This window comes from Mauremys mutica, chromosome 3 (assembly GCF_020497125.1).
Source record: "Mauremys mutica isolate MM-2020 ecotype Southern chromosome 3, ASM2049712v1, whole genome shotgun sequence".
Lineage (NCBI taxonomy): Eukaryota > Metazoa > Chordata > Testudines > Geoemydidae > Mauremys > Mauremys mutica.
The window spans coordinates 180,982,085-181,005,012 of record NC_059074.1 but is presented as its reverse complement, the minus strand read 5'-3'; the positions used below and the strand labels follow the sequence as shown (position 1 = coordinate 181,005,012).

Genomic DNA, 22,928 nt, shown 5'->3' with positions numbered 1-22,928 from the left:
CCTTTTAAGGCAATATATTTTTATGCTAAACTGTTCAGTTCCCACATAGTTGTAACATTATTCTATCACCTATAAGTGTATTAAAAGTGAAGTTTTCAAAGTTTTTGTTTTAGTTGAGGTTATTAGTTCAATTGTAATAGACTAAGGTATTGTATTGGAATTTATTTTTAAATGCAGTACAGCAAGATAGGCTGAGGCTTTATCACAATCACAGCAGTGGTTAAGTGGACTTGCCTTCTCCCAAACCTACAGAACATTAGGCTTTTGGCCTGAAGTTCAGGGCCTGGGAAGGTTCTCTGGAACCTCAGGACTGCTTGCAAAATCTAATGGCTTTTGGCATACTTATAGCTATTAACACCACAAGTGCCAATACTGCAGCAGCCACAACCATGGAAGAGGTTAGAGGAGCAATAAGGATGGATGCTGCCAGCATGAGTTCAAAGAAGAGACTCGTGAATCCTTAAGACCTGCTGTCGTCAGAATTCATTTAAAAGGGAGAGATCATTTTCCTGATGGATAACAAACAAAAATAAAATGAAATTGGATGTCAGCTTCTATTTTTTTAAGAGTTTTATTTGTTTTTTTTAGCAAGAGAAACCAGGGAGTGAAATCATGGTCTCATTTAGGTCAATGGGAATTTTGCCATTGACTTCAGTGGGGCCAGGATGCCACTCCAAATGTGTGTGGAAGGACACAGGGCTCCAGAGTTGCAGCCCATAAGAAAATCTCAAGTTTGTCAATTTCTCATTGAGGGCACATCTGGGTTCTTCTCACCCACAACTGAGGACAGTTCACCAAACAAACAGGGAAACAAAACTAAGTTCTTTCTTCCATTTCCAGGATTTAAATTTTTTTAGAACTTTGTTTTTAAGGACCCCTTTATTCTTCCCTCACCAACCAATCACTCTTTACAAATTCCTCTCTTTTACATCTGGCAGCTGGGCCCTGTAGCTTAGATAAACTCAAGCTGCATCGGTTCTCTTTGTTCAAAGGAACAAATGGAAGTTAAGCACTCAACTCCCGCTGAAAGTCATTGGGAGTTGGGCACCTGATACCTGTGCCTTTGAATTCCTACAGGTCTTGTTTCCTACCATACAAATAAAACTGGGTTATGGGGTCCGGCCCTGTTTGGACAACTGTACACAGCTGTATAAGAACCAGAGGGGTAGTATATTCGGTCACATATATTCCCCTTCTCTCTGTAGCATTATTATTGCATTGGGTTTCCTCCAGCTGTTACTTAACTCTTTTGGTTGCTTGGCACAAATAAGATTTTATCAGCTTTCATTAGTATAGTCTTATGAACAAAGCCAATTGTTGTGGCAAGGATGAGAGCTCTGTGGCAGGCTGGAGTAAACTGAGTTCTGTAGCAATGATGTACGATGATGTGGATATTTCCATTTCAAGAGCTTTTATTTTTAAAGTAATTAATGAAATAAAAGTGAATGACTCAAACCAGAGTAATTACTTCAGAGGAACTATTCTTGATCACATTGGTGTAATGACAGCAGATTCTGGCCCAGTACACCTGATTCTCCACTGCTTTGTGCTTTGTGCAGTCTTTTACACCTTTACAAAGTGACTGTAAAGTAAGCCAGCCCACCACCTGGGGGACCCATTTTACACCCAAACAACCATCCCATGACTAGAGGCCACAGGAGAACCCACCTGTTAGCAGTGGTGCCAGCAGAGGCCATAAAGTGACCAATCTGTCACCAACATGAACAGCTTAGGAATACCTGATGCTTAGCAGAAACCCCACAAGGTGCTGCAGAGGGAGAACCATGTTCAGCTAGGAGGGTTAGGGTGGAAAGATTGATGAACTGGCATGAGTGAGTAATACAACTGATGCATTTGGAGGGGAGATGGAATTGAAGGATTTGGGGAAGGAGAGAGATGTCACGTGTATTATCCCCAGGGACGGTAAATGTTTTGAGTGAGACTCTTGTTAAAACTTTCTCCCCAATCTAATATTATATAGCAAGTGGTCAGACTCCTGCACTTCCTCAGCATTGCAATGCCTAAGTCCCCTTGTGAATCAAGCACTTTGTCTGAGGGTGTTCGGGAAAGGCACCTTTTCACAGGTTTCAACTGTATGTTGAAACCCCTTTGAAACCTTTTCACAGGTTTCAACCGTATGTTGAAACCCCTTTGAAACCTCCTGGACAACCACGTGGAAGTCTTGGTCCATGACTTCTCCCATCTCAGGTACTGTACAAGTAGAAGAGCTAACGGCAGCACGAATTTAAGGGATCTGTATTTCCTGGAGGTGAGAGGATGTCTGTGAAGAGATAGCCCAGCTATAAGGGACAGTGGTTTCTTTCTTGAGAGATCACAGCTGTCCTCAGATTTTGAAAGCCCCTCTACCCCATCTCCTCCAGGATCCTCTGTTTCCTTCCCAAGGATTTTACTTCTGAAGCATACGTTTTGTACTTAAGACACTACTCTATCAATATTCTACTGCAGAAGCTATATTACCTTAACATTAGACCATGATAAAACTTGTCTTTTGGAAGGTTACCTTAAGGCAGTATTTCATCTGGCGCAGTAGCTCAACATGCTAGCATACTGCCAGAGTGCCAGCAATGAAGCGTCTCTGATCCCATGTGATTTCCAGAAGCCATAGAACCACTTGGAGCTGGCAAACTGGTCTGAATTTACAGATTATCAGATTGTGGCTATATTAAGTAGAAGTGGTTTAGGATTCCACTGCAAGGAACAATTGTGCTAAAATGGAATCAAAAGCAATTGTAATAATCCCTCCCTAAAAAGCAAAAGATGCTGTAGTATATATTTACATGACATCTAAAAGGAAACATTTATAATGAACTTCAGTAGGATTGAGTCAAAATGCAGTCTTGTAAAAAACATAAAAAGAGCATCTAGGTTTAGTTAAGTATGCAGAATAGCTGAGGATGTCATATCTCACTAATACAGATATATTTTTGAAGGTATAAGAAAGTATTAATACTAATTATTCTCTTCCTGATCACATGGCATAACAGCTAGAGGGGTATTAAAATATTATCAATCAATAAGTATTTAAAACTCTGAACTGTTTCTAAAATAGTTTCTCTCTGAAATATTTGTCCTAAGCACAATATGTGGATGGCATCCAAACCAAGCCACTTTTCCAATGAGCAGGGAAACTATCCTTCACTTCTCAGGCAGGGTGAATGCCACTGAATAACACTGTTTATTTAAAAAAGACATTTCTTATGTTCCCAACAGGACAGGAGGAATTTCAAGGCTCTGAGGGAGGAATCTTGGCCCATTGCAATCAGTGGCAAAACTCCCATTAGTATCAATGGGATTTTACCCCAAAAGCCTATCTACACCACAAATGTTATTATAAGAACTATGTTCATGAAAGCAGAAAACAGAACACATAGTACGTGGCTTTTGCAGCCAATCAAAACTAACGAGGATAGCTCACAAACAACGTACAAAACCAAGAATTATTTACAGAGCTTTTTCACCACATAATTTTGCATAATGAATAAATCTGAGAAAATAATGATATGCTACAGAGAAACTGACAAATGAGAAAAGGGCTGAAATGTTTCAGATAAATTTATTTTTATGAATTATTTGCTTATCTGTGCATGTATATGTGTGTGTATATATACACACATACAATTCACATATATATTGTTCAAACTGTTTAAATTTTTCTCTCTCTCATGGTAAATATATCAAATAAACAATCAGAAAAATGTAGGAATAATGTTACATTATACAACACACATTCTGATACCAGTGCAATGAAATATAATCAATATATTGTATAAGTGAATGATGTAATATGATCCAGTACTTAATAGATACAGTTTCAGACAATACACTGGAAACTTTTTACTGAACTAACACCGAAATGGACCAAAATAGTCTATTATTTCATTGTGGTACAAAAGTACAATATTGAACGTTCCAGCAAATCTCTATCTGCAATTTCACAAAGCAAAGGCTGATGCATATGAAGCTGCTTAAGAAAAATTCTAAGTAAGCTGTATTGATTAATAGGATATTAAAAGTGTTGCATGTTTTTTTATTTTTAATAATAGTTCAATAAACTGCTGAATTGTAATTACAGTATATTCCATGTGTTCTAATAAGAACTGTGCAGAGTCAGACCATCTAGTTTACAAAGAGTGTGACCTAAATAGTGTTCAATTTATTAATTCACTTTGATTTTCTGGCTCACAATGCCTTTGCACTTTTTGAAACATATCCTTTTTTGAAAACAAGTTCAAAATGAAAAAAATGTAATGCTTGTAAATCATTCATTTTTTAAGAAAAATATATTAATATTTCAAAACACATTTCCCAGAACATGCTTGTAATGCATGTGGAGCAGACGCCACATTTGACTTCACTGCAAAATAAAAGCCATTTGTCTCCAAGCACACTTTAGAAGATTGTCTCAAGTGTTTTTCTGTTATCCTTAATGTACCTCTTAACATTTTAATACTGGCCATTTTATCATTTTTCATCCAGAATCCATTATGGACCAAAGTTCTAAAACACACTATCTCCACTGATATTATTTGTAAAACCTTTTTTTATGTTTTTACCACTTTGTTGCTCTGCCTTACATATCACCTCTCAATAAAACTTCCACATCTATTTAAAAGACATGACAAAGATATAACCTAGGAAATGTTGCAATCAAATTATATAAAGAATGCATGAAATAATTATTAAAAAGGAAGCATGTTTCTTTCTCTCTTCCATTAATAAATACTTCATTTAGTAATCTCATTAACCCCACAGTACTTAATTAAACGAATCAGAATGACTAAAGATTGAATAAAGAATAAAACAACTGAAAAAGCCAATGGGAATGGCAGCTACAACATATTTATGGAATTCTTTATGGGTGGAATCCAAGGCCCATCTAGGTGAATGGTAATCTTTCCACTGACTTCTGTGGACTTGGGATCAAACCTGGATTCTAATTTGAATTTCATGGGTTATTTACTGTAGGCCATGTTGTGCCATTATTTGGGACAATCAACTCACTCTGAAATCTAACTGCATGCAAATCACTGGCATATTAGGGGTTTAAGAGTCCCCTTATTCTGACAGAGATACGTAGATTATGATGAAGGAGTCTGCTAATCAATAGTTTTTAGCACAATGGAAGTTATCACAATGCAGTCAGGATTTTGGTTTACTTCGTAGCCAAAGTGAGCATGGTGCCCATCTATGATGTGTAGATACTGTTTCTCCCTTACTACACCACCAAATTACAAGTTGTGGATTAGGTCAGGGTTACTTGTGTCGATACTGTAGTCAGTACTGTAAATTCCCTAGAACAGAAATCTTCATATACTTACATGTATGTGTATAAAAATATACTGACATCTGTGGAAGTGAAGTCATTAGACAAAATAGAGAGGCCGAATTCTTCTCTTTCTCACATTAGTGGTACCTCATTGAAGTCAACAGGTCTGCAATGTGACTGAGAGTAGAATTTGGGCCTAGTGGCCACATTCTAATATACATTACACCGCAGTAAATCTCCACTGATTTAATGACGTTGCCCCAGTTTTATACTAGTGTAATTGATATCATGATTTAAGTCAAAACTCTGTTTTAAGACTTCACAAAACATTTTAACTAGAATTCTTTCCTTAAAAAGTGCTTTATTCAATTAAAATTATGTATATGTTAGTACATAAAAAGAGGTGAAAAGTTCCAGAAGAGAGATACCTGATTCAAATATAGGTTATTCTTTTTTTTCCTGTTGCTCAGTTATTCAGTATATATATTAAAATATTCAAACACACAAATCAAGCCTGGTAAGGAGTAGGTGTACAGTTCTCATCCGTTTAGTTACTGCACTTGCCTTTTAAATCTTATATTCTCAAGAAAATGAGAGAGATTTTGAAATACAAATCTATGTTTTCACAAAAGAAAAGCAAGAAGGGTTCATACAAGGCTGAAGAAAACAACCATGAGTAGAAGAGAAAAAAAGAAGTCCACAGTTTTAATGTTACAAATCTATAACAGCTGTATTTCCCTAGATTAAGGGCCCCAGTGAATTTAAAGCCAATAGAAGCAGCAAAGAATCCTGTGGCACCTTATAGACTAACAGATGTTTTGCAGCATGAGCTTTCGTGGGTGAATACCCACTTCTTCGGATGCAAGTAGTGGAAATTTCCAGGGGCAGGTTTATATATGCAAGCAAGAAGCAAGCTAGAGCTAACGAGGTTAGTTCAATCAGGGAGGATGAGGCCCTGTTCTAGCAGTTGAGTGAAAACCAAGGGAGGAGAAACTGGTTCTGTAGTTGGCAAGCCATTCACAGTCTTTGTTTAATCCTGAGCTGATGGTGTCAAATTTGCAGATGAACTGGAGCTCAGCAGTTTCTCTTTGAAGTCTGGTCCTGAAGTTTTTTTGCTGCAGGATGGCCACCTTAAGATCTGCTATTGTGTGGCCAGGGAGGTTGAAGTGTTCTCCTACAGGTTTTTGTATATTGCCATTCCTAATATCTGATTTGTGTCCATTTATCCTTTTCCTTAGAGACTGTCCAGTTTGGCCGATGTCATAGAATCATAGAATTCAAGATCAGAAGGGACCATTATGATCATCTAGTCTGACCTCCTGCAAGATGCAGGCCACGTAAGCCGATCCACCCACTCCTGAACTAATTCTCTCCCTTGACTCTGCTGTTGAATGCTCCAAATCATGATTTAAAGACTTCAAGTAGCAGATAATCCACCAGCAAGCGACCCCTGCCCCATGCTTCGGAGGAAGGCGAAAAACCTCCAGGGCCACTGCCAATCTACCCTGGAGGAAAATTCCTTCCCGACCCCAAATATGGCGATCAGCTGAACCCCGAGCATGCGGGCAAGACTCTCCAGCCAGACCCTCTGGAAAAGGCTAACAATATCCCAACATTGACCCTTTGTACTAATTACCAGTGTGGCACGTTATTGACCTATTGACTAAACCCGTTATCCTATCATACCATCCCCTCCATAAACTTATCCAGCTTAATCTTAAAGTCATGGAGGTCCTTCGCCCCCACTGTTTCCCTCGGTAGGCTGTTCCAGAATTGCACTCCTCTGATGGTTAGAGACCTTCGTCTAATTTCAAGCCTAAATTTCCTGACTGACAATTTATATCCGTTTGTCCTCGTGTCCACATTAGCACTGAGCTGAAATAATTCCTCTCCCTCCCTGGTATTTATCCCTCTGATATATTTAAAGAGTGCAATCATATCTCCTCTTATCCTTCTTTTGGTTAAGGAAAATAAACCGAGCTCCTCAAGTCTCCTTTCATATGACAGGCCTTCCATTCCTCGGATCATTCTAGTGGCCCTTCTTTGTACCCGTTCCAGTTTGAATTCATCCTTCTTAAACATGGGAGACCAAAACTGCACACAATACTCCAAATGAGGTCTCACCAACGCCTTATATAATGGAACTAGCACCTCCTTATCTCTACTAGAAATACCTCGCCTAATGCATCCCAAGACCGCATTAGCTTTTTTAACGGCCACATCACATTGCCTACTCATAGTCATCCTACGATCAACCAGGACTCCTAGGTCCTTCTCCTCCTCCGTTACTTCCAACTGGTGCGTCCCCAGCTTATAACTAAAATTCTTGTTAGTCATCCCTAAATGCATAACCTTATACTTCTCATTATTGAATTTCATCCTGTTACTAATACTCCAGTTTACAAGGTCATCCAAATCTCCCTGGAGGATATCCCGATCCTTTTCCGAATTGGCAATACCTCCCAACTTGGTGCCATCCGCAAACTTTATCAGCCCACTCCTACTTTTGGTTCCGAGGTCAGCGATAAATAGATTAAATAAAATAGGACCCAAAACCGAACCTTGAGGAACTCCACTGGTAACCCCCCTCCAACCCGACAGATCACCCTTCAATACGACCCTCTGCAGTCTCCCCTTTAACCAGCTCCTTATCCACCTCTGGATTTTCATTTCGATCCCCATCTTTTCCAATTTAACCAGTAATTCCTCATGCGGTACCATATCAAACGCCTTACTGAAATCAAGATATATTAGATCCACCGCATTTCCCTTGTCTAAAAAATCTGTTACTTTCTCAAAGAAGGAGATCAGGTTGGTTTGGCACGATCTACCTTTTGTAAAACCATGCTGTAATTTGTCCCAGCTGCCATCGGCCTCAAGGTCCGTAACCACTCTCTCCTTTAAAAATTTTTCCATGACTTTGCATACTACAGATGTTAAACTAACAGGCCTGTAGTTACCCGGGTCACTTTTTTTCCCCTTCTTGAATATAGGAACTATATTAGCTAATCTCCAGTCAAATGGTACAACCCCCGAGTTTAGAGATTTATTAAAAATCATCGCTAACGGGCTTGCAATTTCACTCGCCAATTCCCTTAATATTCTAGGATGAAGATTATCCGGGCCCCCCGATTTACTTCCGTTAAGCCGTTCAAGTTTGGCTTCTACCTCAGATACCGTAATGTCTACCCCCATATCTTCATTCCCATCAGTTCCTCTACCACTATTCCTTAGCCCTTCATTAGCCTCATTAAAGACCGAGGCAAAATATTCGTTTAGATATTGTGCCATGCCAAGATTATCCCTAATCTCCACTCCGTTTAAAGTTTTAAGCGGTCCCACTTCTTCCTTCTTGGTTTTCTTCCTATTTATATGGCTAAAAAACCTTTTGCTATTGGTTTTAATCCCCTTCGCTAGGTCCATCTCCACCCGGCTCTTTGCCTTCCTCACTGCTTCCCTACACCCTCTGACCTCAATAAGGTAGGTTTCTTTGCTGATCCCTCCCATTTTCCACTCCTTGTACGCTTTCTGTTTTTTCTTAATCACCCCTCTGAGATGCTTGCTCATCCAGCTTTGTCTAAAACTGCTACCTACGAACTGTTTTCCCTTTCTCGGGATACAGGCCTCTGACAGCTCCTGCAACTTCAACCTCAAGTAACCCCAGGCGTCTTCCGCCTTTAGATCCCTAAATATGTTAGTCCAGTCCACTTCCCTAACTAGTCGCCGTAATTTAGTAAAGTTAGCCCTTTAATCGTAAACCTTAGTCTCAGATGCAATTTTGTTTATCCTTCCATTTATTCTGAAACTAATTAGCTCATGATCACTCGAGCCAAGGTTGTCCCCTACAACTATTTCCTCAACAAGGTCCTCGTTACTCACCAAAATCAGATCTAAAATGGCATCCCCCTCGTCGGTTCAGCAACTACTTGATGAAGGAATTCATCGGCTATCACGTCTAGGAAAAGCTGAGCACTATTATTATTACTAGCATTTGTTTCCCAATCTATATCCGGGAAGTTAAAGTCTCCCATGATCATACAGTTCCTATTAGTATTTACCTCCTTAAAAACATTAAAGAGCTCTCTATCCATATCCAGGCTAGATCCCGGCGGTCTATAGCACACCCCAATCACTATCCCAGGGGACGCTCTAATAGTTTTCTTCCCCAATGTCACCGTTGCCCAAACAGACTCCGTATTATCCATTGCATTGCTAGTTATTTCGTTACATTTCATCTCATTATTGACATACAATGCTACTCCCTCACCTTTACCTTTGTTTCGGTCTTTCCTAAACAGCACATACCCTTCCATACCTGTACTCCAGTCATGGCTACCGTTCCACCATGTTTCGGATATTCCTACGATATCCGGTTTCAATTCTCAGACCAGGAGCTCCAGTTCCTCCATTTTGTTACCTAAGCTTCTTGCATTGGTGAACAAACATCCTAATTTTTGCTGTTTGGCTCCTCTCACCCTTTTCACCCAACTTGGTAGGGACACAGTACTACCAGTATGACCTGTCGGTCTAGTATCCGTCCCCCCACTCTTCCTTATACCTAACCCTTCCCTTCTGGCTATATCTGTTGTTATCCTGTTGTTCTCCCTCTCAATGTATAAATTTGGAGTGGAGAGTACCTGGACCTCTCCCAACCGTCTCCCCCCAATGTCTAGTTTAAAGCTCGTTTAATCAGATGAGCCAGCCTCCCTCCTAGAATTCTACTTCCTTCCCTACTCAGGTGAAGCCCATCCCGTGAGAACAGTTCTCTGTCCCCGAAAGCCTCCCAGTGCCCATACATCCCAAAGCCCTCCTTGTAACACCACTCCCTCAGCCAACTATTTATCGTCACAATCTTGTCACCCCTTTGGCACCCTTCCCTAGGGACAGATAGAATCCCACTGAAGATCACCTGAGCCTCAATTTCCTTGAGCGTCTTACCCAACCTGGCATAGTCTCCCTTGATCCTCTCTAGCGAGAATCTAGCTGTGTCATTCGTTCCTACATGAAGGATGATCAACGGGTTCTTACCTGCTCCTCTTAGGATCCTTTTCAACCTCAGGTCCACATCCCGTATTTTAGCGCCCGGTAGACAGCACACCCTTCTGTTCTCTGGATCGGCCCTGGTCACAGGCCTGTCCAACCTTCTCAGTATGGAATCCCCAATCAGATAGACCTGCCTTTGCCTGGGGACAGTGCGGTCCTCTAACCTATCCTCCGTCCCCCCTGGTTGCAAGCTCCTTCCATTCCTATCATCCCTTGTGGTTCCCCTTAAGCCATCCTGCATCCTCCCTGGGCCCAAACTTGGTGCTGCCTCCATCGACTCCTCCCCTCTTTCTACCGGACTAGCCGCTCTTCTCTTTTTCCTTGCCCTCCCACCATCAGCTACCACCTGCTGTACCCCTTCCTCATTCTCCAGACCTGTTCCTTAGCTCTATTTCTCCTTCACTGGCTCTCCTTTTCCTCAGCCTGCTTCTCACGGTCACATGCTTCCACCGCCCATATTCCTCATCCAGCAGTCCCCCCTCACTGGCCTTAGCCCCTGCTTCCCCCTGTACTCCTGGGCATTCCCCTTCAGCCACTGCTTGCCATTGCTCCATCAGCTGCTCGAACCCCCTTCTATGCTCTACCAGGGTTTCTACTGCAGCTCTAGACCCTGGATCTTTTCCTCCAGCAGCTCTATTAGGCGGCACTTCATGCATACATAGTACTGTTCTGGGTCCCCCGCTAGGACCATGTACATACCGCAGCTGCTGCATGCTATCATCCTCGGTGTATCCTCTGCTGCTTGGCTCATGGCTGCTGCTGTCTCGGCCTCGCTCGGCGTTCTTACCTGGGGAACACAGGACACACGGTGCTGCCCCCCTTCCGCCTCCCCCTGCAAACTCCCACTCAAACTCCCCTGTTAGCAGCCCTGTTGGCCAGCTCCTGGGCCGCTGCGATCAGCTGTGCCGCTGCCTGGCTGGGCGGCCGCTTTTATAGGCCCCCTCCTCCACCTAGCTCCGCCCCCTAATCAGGGCTCGGCAGTCTGCCCTGACAGAGAGACAGAGCAGAGGGGCATTGCTGGCATATGATGGCATATATTACATTGGTGGACGTGCAGGTGAATGAACCGGTGATGGTGTGGCTGATCTGGTTAGGTCCTGTGATGGTGTCGCTGGTGTAGATATGTGGGCAGAGTTGGCATCGAGGTTTGTTGCATGGATTGGTTCCTGAGTTAGAGTTACTATGGTGTGGTGTGCAGTTCCTGGTGAGAATATGCTTCAGGTTGGCAGGTTGTCTGTGGGCGAGGACTGGCTTGCCACCCAAGGCCTGTGAAAGTGTGGGATCATTGTCCAGGATGGGTTGTAGATCCCTGATGATACGCTGGAGGGGTTTTAGCTGGGGACTGTATGTGATGGCCAGTGGAGTCCTGTTGGTTTCTTTCTTGGGTTTGTCTTGCAGTAGGAGGCTTCTGGGTACACGTTTGGCTCTGTTGATCTGTTTCCTTATTTCCTCGTGCGGGTACTGTAGTTTTGAGAATGCTTGGTTGAGATTTTGTAGGTGTTGGTCTCTGTCTGTGGGGTTAGAGCAGATGCGGTTGTACCTCAGTGCTTGGCTGTAGATAATGGATCTTGTGGAAATTTCCACTACTTGCATCCGAAGAAGTGGGTATTCACCCACGAAAGCTCATGCTGCAAAACATCTGTTAGTCTATAAGGTGCCACAGTATTCTTTGCTGCTTCTACAGAACCAGACTAACATGGCTACACCTCTGATACTTGACACCATGCAAGGCACTGCATTTAGCCGTATGGAGTGGAAATCCATCAACCTCATGAAGAACTTGCACAAATACAGACAGATATCATCTTCCTTTCCAAATGTAAACGGATGGACATCATACCTAATGGACTAAAGGTAAAAAATCCACTGCTATCTACATACTACACAGACCACAGTGAGAGATTATGCCATACTCTATCAAAGAAACTGAAGAACCACCTGATCAGCATCCTATACAGCAAACAGGAAAACATCAAAAAAGAGCTCTCCAACCTGGAGACTCTCATAAATAACCAAACTTCCATACAAACGGACTTCACTAAAATAAGACAGGAGATCTACATTACTCACTTAACCTCTCTACAAAGGAAAAAGGACTGTAAGCTGTCTAAACTCCTACCTGCCACATGGGGCCACAACCGTGGTACCCCTAACCCACCCAGCAATATCGTCAATCTATCCAACCACACACTCAGCCCAGAAGAAAAGTCTGTCCTATCTCAGGGACTCTCTTTCTGCCCTGCCACCCCCACAAACATGATACAGTTCTGCGGCGATCTGGAAGCCTACTTTCACTGTCTCCGACTCAAAGAATACTTTCAGGATAACACTGAACAGCCCACTAATACACAGTTACCCTCCCACCAACAGCACAAGAAGAAGAACTCCACATAGACTCCTCCTGAGGGTCGAAATGACAGGCTGGACCTATACATAGAATGCTTCCGCCGACGTGCACAGGCAGAAATTGTGGAAAAACAACATCGCTTGTCTCATAACCTAAGTCGTGCAGAACGCAATGCCATCCACAGCCTCAGAAACCACCCTGACATTATAATCAAAGAGGCTGATAAAGGAGGTGCTGTTGTCATTGTGAACAGGTCTGACTACGAAAAGGAGGCCGACAGACAACTCTCCAATACCAAATTTTACAGGCCACTTTCCTCAGATCCCACTGAGGAATACACTAAGAAACTGCACCATCTACTCAGGACACTCCCTACACTAACACTGGAACAAATCAACATACCCTTACAGCCCCGACCAGAGTTATTCTATCTACCACCCAAGATCCACAAACCCGGAAATCCTGGACGCCCCATCATCTCGGGCATTGGCACTCTCACTGAACGACTGTCTGGATATGTGGACTCTCTACTCAGACCCTATGCCACCAGCACTCCCAGCTATCTCTGTGACACCACTGATTTCCTGAGGAAACTACAATGCATTGGTGACCTTCCAGAAAACACAATCCTAGCCACCATGGATGTAGAGGCTCTCTATACAAACATCCCACACACAGATGGAATACAAGCTGTCAGGAACAGTATCCCTGATGATGCCACAGCACAACTGGTTGCTGAGCTCTGTGCCTTTATCCTCACACACAACTATTTCAAATTTGATGACAATATATATCTCCAGATCAGTGGCACCGCTATGGGCACTCGCATGGCCTCACAATATGCCAACATTTTTATGGCTGACCTGGAACAACGCTTCCTCAGCTCTCGTCCACTCACGCCCCTTCTCTACCTATGCTACATTGATGACATCTTCATCAGCTGGACCCATGGGAAGGAGACTCTGGAAAAATTCCACCACGATTTCAACAGCTTCCACCCCACCATCAACCTCAGCCTGGACCAATCTACACGGGAGGTCCACTTCCTTGACACCACGGTGCAAATAAGTGACGGTCACATTAACACCACCCTATACCGAAAACCTACCGACCGCTATGCCTACCTTCATGCCTCCAGCTTCCATCCCGGGCACACCACACGATCCATTGTCTACAGCCAAGCACTGAAGTACAACCGCATCTGCTCTAACCCCTCAGACAGAGACCAACACCCACAAAATCTCCACCAAGCATTCTCAAAACTACAATACCCGCACAAGGAAATAAGGAAACAGATCAACAGAGCCAGACGTGTACCCAGAAGCCTCCTACTGCAAGACAAACCCAAGAAAGAAACCAACAGGACTCCACTGGCCATCACATACAGTCCCCAGCTAAAACCCCTCAAACGCATCATCAGGGATCTACAACCCATCCTGGACAATGACCCCACACTTTCACATGCCTTGGGTGGCAAGCCAGTCCTCGCCCACAGACGACCTGCCAACCTGAAGCATATTCTCACCAGTAACTGCACACCACACCATAGTAACTCTAACTCAGGAACCAACCCATGCAACAAACCTCGATGCCAACTCTGCCCACTATCTACACCAGCGACACCATCACAGGACCTAACCAGATCTGCCACACCATGACTGGTTCATTCACCTGCACGTCCACCAATGTAATATACACCATCATATGCCAGCAATGCCCCTCTGCTATGTACATCAGCCAAACTGGACAGTCTCTACAGAAAAGGATAAATGGACACAAATCAGATATTAGGAATGGCAATATACAAATACCTGTAGGAGAACACTTCAACCTCCCTGGCCACACAATAGCAGATCTTAAGGTGGCCATCCTGCAGCAAAACAACTTCAGGACCAGACTTCAAAGAGAAACTGCCGAGCTTCAGTTCATCTGCAAATTTGACACCATCAGCTCGGGATTGAATAAAGTGGCAAAGAAGTGGCAAAGAAGATTAAACAAAGACTGTGAATGGCTTGCCAACTACAAAACCAGTTTTTCCTCCCTTGGTTTTCACACCTCAGCTGCTAGAAGAGGGCCTCATCCTCCCTGATTGAACTAACCTCGTTATCACCAGCCTGCTTCTTGCTTGCATATAAACACCTGCCCCTGGAAATTTCCACTACATACATCCGACGAAGTGGGTATTCACCAACAAAAGCTCATGCTCCAAAACTTCTGTTAGTCTATAAGGTGCCACAGGACTCTTTGCTGCTTTTACAGATCCAGACTAACACGGCTACCCCTCTGATACTTGATACATATAAAAGTGACTCCACTCATTTATGTAAATTGGGTATTTCCTCCTAAAATAGAATTTGGTAGTAATATTGGCAAACTAATGACCACATACAAATGGAAGCAAAGACATGAAAGAAAGAGCAATAATATTTTAACATCTTGGGAAAACCGGGGGCATAAGAACTTGCACAACCAGCACTGATTCAGCAGCTCACCATGGGTCTCACTAACCTGTCAGCTTTTCGGGGTTGGATTTTCCCATGCATGAGCAGTCTCTAAACAATTTATAGACTGTCTGGGGCACAAGCACAAATTTTCAATATCAGTCATGCATGTCTTCTCTTTGTACCTTTCTTCAACAAATGTATTTATTATGGCCATTGCAAAAAGAGTGCACTCTACTGTTTGAGTTACACTACTGTATATCTCTTTGACAGTATCTCAAAGTACGGATACAAAACAGATTATACTGAACTTTCCATATATCTTCTGAAATGAGTCCCACTGCAGGGCTCTAGTAGATCTACTGGTTGTGCTGATTGCTTTTTCCCACTTGTAGGGCCAGATGTCCAGTTGATGTTAACTGATGATTCCAATGGACTCGTAATAGTTTACATCAGCTAAAGCTCTTTTCCACAGTTCCTTTTGTACAATCAGTCATGGTTAGATTTATTAAGGTTTTATCTTGATATTACAGAATTCAAATTATTCCTGAGGTCTATTCCCCAGGGTAGATTGGCACATATAAAGAATGTAGAGGAAAGAACTTTGGCTGGTGTTGGAAGTGGAGCATTAACTTGTTGAAAGCCATACCCATAACAATCACCTAGCCCAAGCAATTCCTGGGCAATTCATACTCAGGCAGAATGCTCCTCCATGGAAAATATGGCACAAAGTATATGTAACAAATTAGTGGCCATATTGGCCTCAGTCTTTACAGGGATCTCCCACTGACTTCAGTGGAATATGCATATGTGGATCAAGTGAAGAATATGGCCCAAAAACTTGTGCAAATATACTTATTATTAATTAAATACGGAAATCCCTATGCCAATGTTTGAAGTCCGATATTAGCCAATTTCTGTTATAGGCACAATAGCATATATGATGATTTTAGGGAAAAATATTTATTGTACACCCAGCTCAGTACAGAGTCCCATAGATTCACAGACTCTAAGGACAGAAAGGACCACTGTGATCATGTAGTTTGACCTCCTCAATAAAACAGGCCCCAGGACTTCCCTGAATTAATTCCTTTTGAACACCCAGTCTTGATTTAAAAATTTCCACTGATGGAGAATGTAGAGGAGGAAAAGGAAATGTAAGTTAGAAATGACAGTCAAAGAACTCAAGTATTTTAAGCTATGCAATAAATTAGATATGGACTCTGGAGAATATTGGAAAAGAATGAATACAGATGGGGGTGTGTTCTGAAATAAAGGAGTGTAATACATTAAACTGAGGATTATATATTGTGATGCAAAAGTCCCAGTGATAATTTTAGTCTATATGTGTACCGTACATACAGACAGCAAGAAGAGTGTCTATACAATTCATTGTAGGAAAGATAAGGTTTACCTAAAAATTTCTGTTTAAAAGTCATTTAATAGTATTTTGAATTCTATTTTTAAAAACGCTTGCATGATTGTATGTGGTAAACATAATGATTTGTGCACCAATTCATTGTGTAGTATTCTCTGATTGACTGGGAGCTGTTATTAAAAAATACAATTCAAGCTTTAAATATCTGAGTTTTATTTTCAGTAAAACTTTCCAAAGAGTCATCAAAAGACAGAATGATTTGGTTAAAAGTGCACAAAGGGTACTGTAAGAATAGAAGCTATGCTACATAATGTGTCTAATATCTAGATTCTGATTCAGTTAGCCTATCAACATTCCTGTGAGCTACATAGCTATTGTCCCCAGTTTACAAATGGGAAAATTGAAACAGAGAGGTTAGGTGACTTACCCAAGATTACAGAGGCAAAATAGTGGCAGACCCAGCAATATTATCCAGAACTACCGATTTTAATATGATCCACTCTCTGTAGGATACACTCCAATAGAGATGATTATTTCTGTGCTTACTCCCTAAAATGGTCAAAATATTGCCACCATAGAAGTGCAGATGCTGTTTTCTTCTCCAGCTATACTGATTTTTCTAGATGGGATTTCTGTTTTACTGTGATCCCATGAAATCATGGGATGTTCTATGATTCCTCAAAGCTGGGGTTTCCTTCTAATTATCAGTTTTTCAGAAAGGAACTCAGCATCGATAAGCAAAGATCCATGTACTCTGTGGTAAGCTTGACCTAAATTCCATGGCTGGGGTCCAGGATTCTGAGGCAGTGACTGGGAATTCTACAGCAGGTTTAGATAAATGTATACATTAATATTTTATTGAATTATGTATGAAAATGTCATATACTCAGTGCAGCTATTTAATTTCATATTACATTCAATAAATTTCACGCTGCCCCTACATTTTTAATTTTGATGTGGTGAGCAATTTTTTATTGAAAACACGTACGTTCATTGCAGAAGTTGTCAAGGGTTAAAATGGAGATTTTGGCATCTGGATCAGATATAATCTGTGATTATGACATTTGGAGAAGTGCTTTGGGATTGTGAGGATAAATAAATGAGCCAGATGTTTCTACCCAGATGATCAGAAATGAAATAATTAGCAGCATTGACCTTTAAACTGTTATTTGCTTTCTTTGGTGTCTTGTGTTTTGCAGTTTCCCAACCCACAAAGTGTCAAAGATTAAATTGAGCAACTCCACCAAACCACTGTCCATGAATCATCCAAAATGTCTTTGACGTTTACCTATCTCCTTTGCTATATTCTTCAGAATTCTGGGATCACATTCCTTTGGGCCTAGCATTTTGCAGCTTGTAACAATTCTGATTGCCTTATTTGCTCCTGCGTAAACAACAATGCCTTTTACAGTTTGCTTTCCCCCAGGAAAATGTATCTGTCACTGGGCCATTACTTTCTGCCTCCTTTATCAACAGCAAGACAAATACATTATTTTGGCCCACAGAATAATCTAACTCATTTGTTGCTTTTTTCTTCTCATTCCCCAATGACCCTACTCTCCTTTTGTCTGTCTGTTTTGCTGTGCATTTAAAAAAACTTTCTTAAGCTTTACACTGAATACTATTTTTAAATGTCACATGCTACATTAATTTTTTATAGTCTGTTTATGTGTTTCCATTCCCTCTGACATATTTCCCATATTTCCCATATTTCCATATTCCCATATTTCTGACATCCCATTTGTTGCTCTTTCCCCTAACACTTTCAACCCTCCTTATCTATCCATTGGCCATTGCTTCTGCTATGGTGCCATCACCTATTAAAATGCTGTTGAAATCAGTGGAATGTTAGGACATGTCTATTTTATTCAGCAACACAGTAGGTGCTCTCTACGCAGATGTACTGTGGATCAATGTGGTTAAATAATGTACATTAAAAAAAATCTCATTCTATTTATTACTAATAGGCAAACTGGGACCCAGGGAGTCCCTTAATGCTAACTTGCAAAGGACACACCAGACCAAAACTCTCATCAGGCTTCACATACCCATTGCTCCAAATGTTGTCATAATTTGTATTTTAAAAGTGTCATGTGAAATATCATATGCAAACTGGTAACATACTGCTCATTAATATGATTGTGCGATGTATGAACAGGTGCTGTATACAGAATTATAGATTTGTGATGAAGTAAATATCTAAAATGTGTTTGGAAGACAGTGCCTAAGTGCAATCTGTCCTATACAAAGAAACATTGTTTCCCAGGCTTGAAGGTGTAAATTAAGCAATGTGTGACCAAAGACAATGAAAAGCACATTTACATGCAAAATAAACAAAGCCTTCAGGCGAGCAAGTGTGGGAAGATGAACATTGAACAATCTTGAGGGGGGATGGAGACTGCACCCCCAGAAAGCTCTCTTGCCTCTTGAAACTGAGTTAAAAAACTTGGAAAAGATATAAGCAGAGGCAAAAAGCCATTTTGTCATCCATCACTAAGGTGATGATAGGTAGGTACTCTTCGAGCCTATGAAAGGTGGGTACCCTGGTCTGGAGGACTAGAGATGCTGATAAATTGATGTAAATAAGAAAACTGCTTAGGCAGAGATTGTAACTTGCTAAAATTAAGTTTAAATTTTAATCACCAGAATCTGCGTTTTGTTTTATTTGTAACCTTTCCTATCTCTTTCATCCTTACTTGTAATCACTTAAATATCTGTTCTTTGTTAATAAACTTATTTTTGTTATATTACAAAACCATCTATTCAGTGTATTAAACTGAACCAAACTAATGGCTGATTTGCAGACAGAGTTGGCAATGGGGTTTGTTGCAGGAACTACACATCACACAACAGAAACACTAACCCAGGAACCAATCCCTGGAATAAACCCTGTTGCCAACTCTGTCCGCATATCTATTCAAAGGACATCATCATAGGACCTAACCACACCAGCCACACCATCAGGGACCCATTCAACTGCACATCTACCAATGTGATATATGCCATCATGTGCCAGCAATGCCCCTCTGCCATGTACATTGGCCAAACCAGACAGTCTCTATGCAAAAGAATAAATGGACACAAACCAGACATCAAGAATTGTAACATTCAAAAACCAGTAGGAGAGCACTTCAATCTCCCTGGACACTCAATAACAGACTTAAAAGTGGCCATACTTCAACAAAAAAACTTCAAAACAGACTTCAGCGAGAAACTGCAGAACTGGAATTAACTTGCAAACTGGACACCAGCAACTAAGGCCTGAATAAAGACTGGGAGTGGCTGGGTCACTACAAAAATTTTTTTCCCTGTGTTGATACTCACACCTTCTTGTCAACTATTGGGAATGGGCCACATCCACCCTAACTGAATTGGCCTCATTAGCACTGACTCCCCCACTTGGTAAGGCAATTCCCATATTTTCATGTGCTGTATATTTATACCTGTTTACTGTATTTTTCACTCCATGCATCTGATGAAGTGGGTTATAGCCCACAAAAGCATATGCCCAAATACATGTTTTAGAAGGTGCCACAAGGACTCCTCGTTGTTTCTGTGTACTCAGCCATGGATCATTACCACATTTCAAGCCACATGTTGCTTCTCATGTCATTTTAACTCACTGAGTTCTGTTTATCCTGAACCCTAATGGAAGCTCTACAAAGAGCAAAGCACTTTATTCTTAATCTCACTTTCTCAGCCATCTGAACTCTAAACAATACAGACTACAAGTTTCTCAATTTTTAGTGTAAGTAAAATGTCAAGGGTTAACATTTGACTTTTGTGATCATCCAAAAAAATTTGTCCAAAGCTTTTAGATTGTTCATTTCAGCACATTTACAATGCCAGGTCAAAAGTAAGAGAAGAATAGTAACAAGTGAGGTCTTTGGCTCTACTTTAGGATTATTTTTACAGAAAAAAAATATTTTACCAAAAGTACAAAGGACCATTTAACATTTTTCACCACAAGTCAAACCAAAATTTTCAAATTTTGGTGCACAAGTCATGTTGCCCAGCATTACCTGTAATCCACATACACATTTTTGACACGAAAAACTGACTTTTTTTTCTAAGATTTTACAACTGAATTCTGATATGCATGTTAATTTTCTACCATATCACAAAAAAGCAAGGAAAACAAAACAAAGACCCTATATTGTATTACTCTTATAATAATTTTCAAAAGAAAATCAATATGTATTTTAGTTGCTCATTCACTGAATTTAAACACACACTCCTTTTAGCAAAGACATATGTGCGCTAAATAAATAATTTTGAACTTTTTATTGCCTTTTCTATCCTAGACTCTCCAAGTGCCTTACATGTTTTAATTCATTAGGTCTTATAACATCCCCATGACATAGATGGGCATTATCTTCATTTTATAAATGAGGAAGTTCAGGTACAAAAGGTAAGGTGTGATTATCCCAAGGCAAAGGAAACACACTGGGCCAGGTTCATACTTGGTGGATTTTCATCCTTTATAATGGCATGAGCTATGTGCTCACTTGAGTTTGTTATTTATAATATACTAACAAAGAATGTTAAACAAAATTTGACATTATGTAGACAGATACAAATCATTTAGATATTCCAGATAGCCTTTACAGCTTTATAGCTTTTTTATATGCTTCTCAAGGGTTCCTAAATAGCAGCTCTCTTATCTGACTCTAAGAATTTTGCTAGTGCATCCAGACCACCACATTTGATGAGCATACATTAACATTTGTAAAGAATGAAACACCTCCGGGATTTTATTTTGGTTGCTGTGGTTATGTCATATACCTACATGCTTGCTCGTGAAGATTACTGAGCACCAATGAAGGAGGTGCAGTGAGATAAAATACTAGGCCTGAATGAAATTTCCACATAACACTGAGACGAGTCAGACACTATTATTGCACTGGAGTGACTGCTGATGAGTTGGTAGGAAAGAGGGTGTGCCAGGGAGAAAGTCAGAGCATGGTCAGGATGCAGCAATTTATGGTAAGTGAAATTCTGTGCTGTGTCAAGTGATATGCATGACAGCCATTTCTTCTAGTTCCGGCCACTCTGAAGTTCTACTTTTTCAGAACCCGTTGAACAGGGCCGGCTCCAGAGCCCAGCGGGGCAAGCACCCGCCTGGGGCGGCCCTTTCCCGGGGGGGCGGCAGGCTGGGCCGGCGGACCTGCCGCAGTCATGCCTGCGGGAGGTCCACCGGAGCCCCGGGAGCAGCGGACCTGCCGCAGGCATGACTGCGGAGGGGACGCTGCTCCCGCGGCTCGGCTGGACCTCCCGCAGGCACGCCTGCGGCAGCTCAACCGAAGCCGCCGGACCTGCGAACCGCCCGCAGCCGCGGGAGGTCCAGCCGAGCCACGCGGGACCAGCGGTCCCTCTGCAGTCATGCCCGCGGGAGGTCCGCTGCTCCCGCGGCTCGGGGGCGCCTCCCGGGCATGACTGCTTGGGGCGGCCAAAAACCTAGAGCCGCCCCTGCCGTTGAAGACCTAAGCTTAGGAGAAAGTGACACAGAGTAGAGGCTACTGTAAGGGCTACCCTCTCATAGTTAAAAGTTGTACATGGTCCCCATGAAACTTTCTCATGCCCATGATGAATACTAGGAACAGTGCACTTGCCAACCATAAGTCTGCAGTACCAGCTTCCAACAGTTTCCTTCATCATGAGCAACAAAGCCTCAAGCCACATCTACAATATGGGAATTTAGTGACTCTCATGACTTACTATTGCAGCAGTAAATGTTAAGGAATTATATGCGGGGACTGTGCCAGCAATGAGTAGCACTTATAGATCTGATTAGTATATATTTCTCTAAAATTGTTCTTCTGTGTGACCTAAAAGGGAGCAGCTATCTTATGTATCAAGTTGTCCTCCTTCATTTGTACCTTCTGATCCTTTTAAGAATATTTTTCTTAATTCACACTCCTAGAACCATCATCATAGCAAATTTAAAGGAAGAACAGAGGATTTCCTGATTTATTTACACATACATTCATCCAAATTCTGCTCTCAGTTGCATGGGTATAATTTTAGAATACTCCATTGACTTCAAAATTTGGCTCACTATTCTGTATTATTAAATGTGACTGTCAATGCTGTTATTAGCTTCTATTTGCCTGACCATGAAAATTAAAATGTGCAATTATAACTGATAGCTCAATTTTCCTTCCACTTATCTTTATGCAGTGCAGAAAGAGTCATGTGTAACGGGTAAACTCACTGGTCACTTTGAAAGTAGCATTTGTATCTAAATCTGGAATCCTGTGCCTGGCTGCCCATCTCTCTCTCTCTCTTTTTTTTAAAAGTGTACATCTGCAATACAACATTAGAAATTAAATGAAAACTTGCCACTATATATTCAGAAATGATGTGCATGTGGGCCTTAAAGTACACTTTTACTGTATAAAGATGGCATTATGTGGTTCCAGGTGCATTATC

The 22,928-nt window shown here is 41.5% G+C and overlaps 1 protein-coding gene across 10 annotated transcripts in view; it reads right to left on the bottom strand.

Annotated features, from left to right (window-relative positions):
- Window positions 1-22,928, bottom strand: part of NRXN1 (neurexin 1) — a 1,323,847-nt gene that overhangs the window by 1,213,147 nt on the left and 87,772 nt on the right. The gene's annotated exons all lie outside the window — the stretch shown is intronic.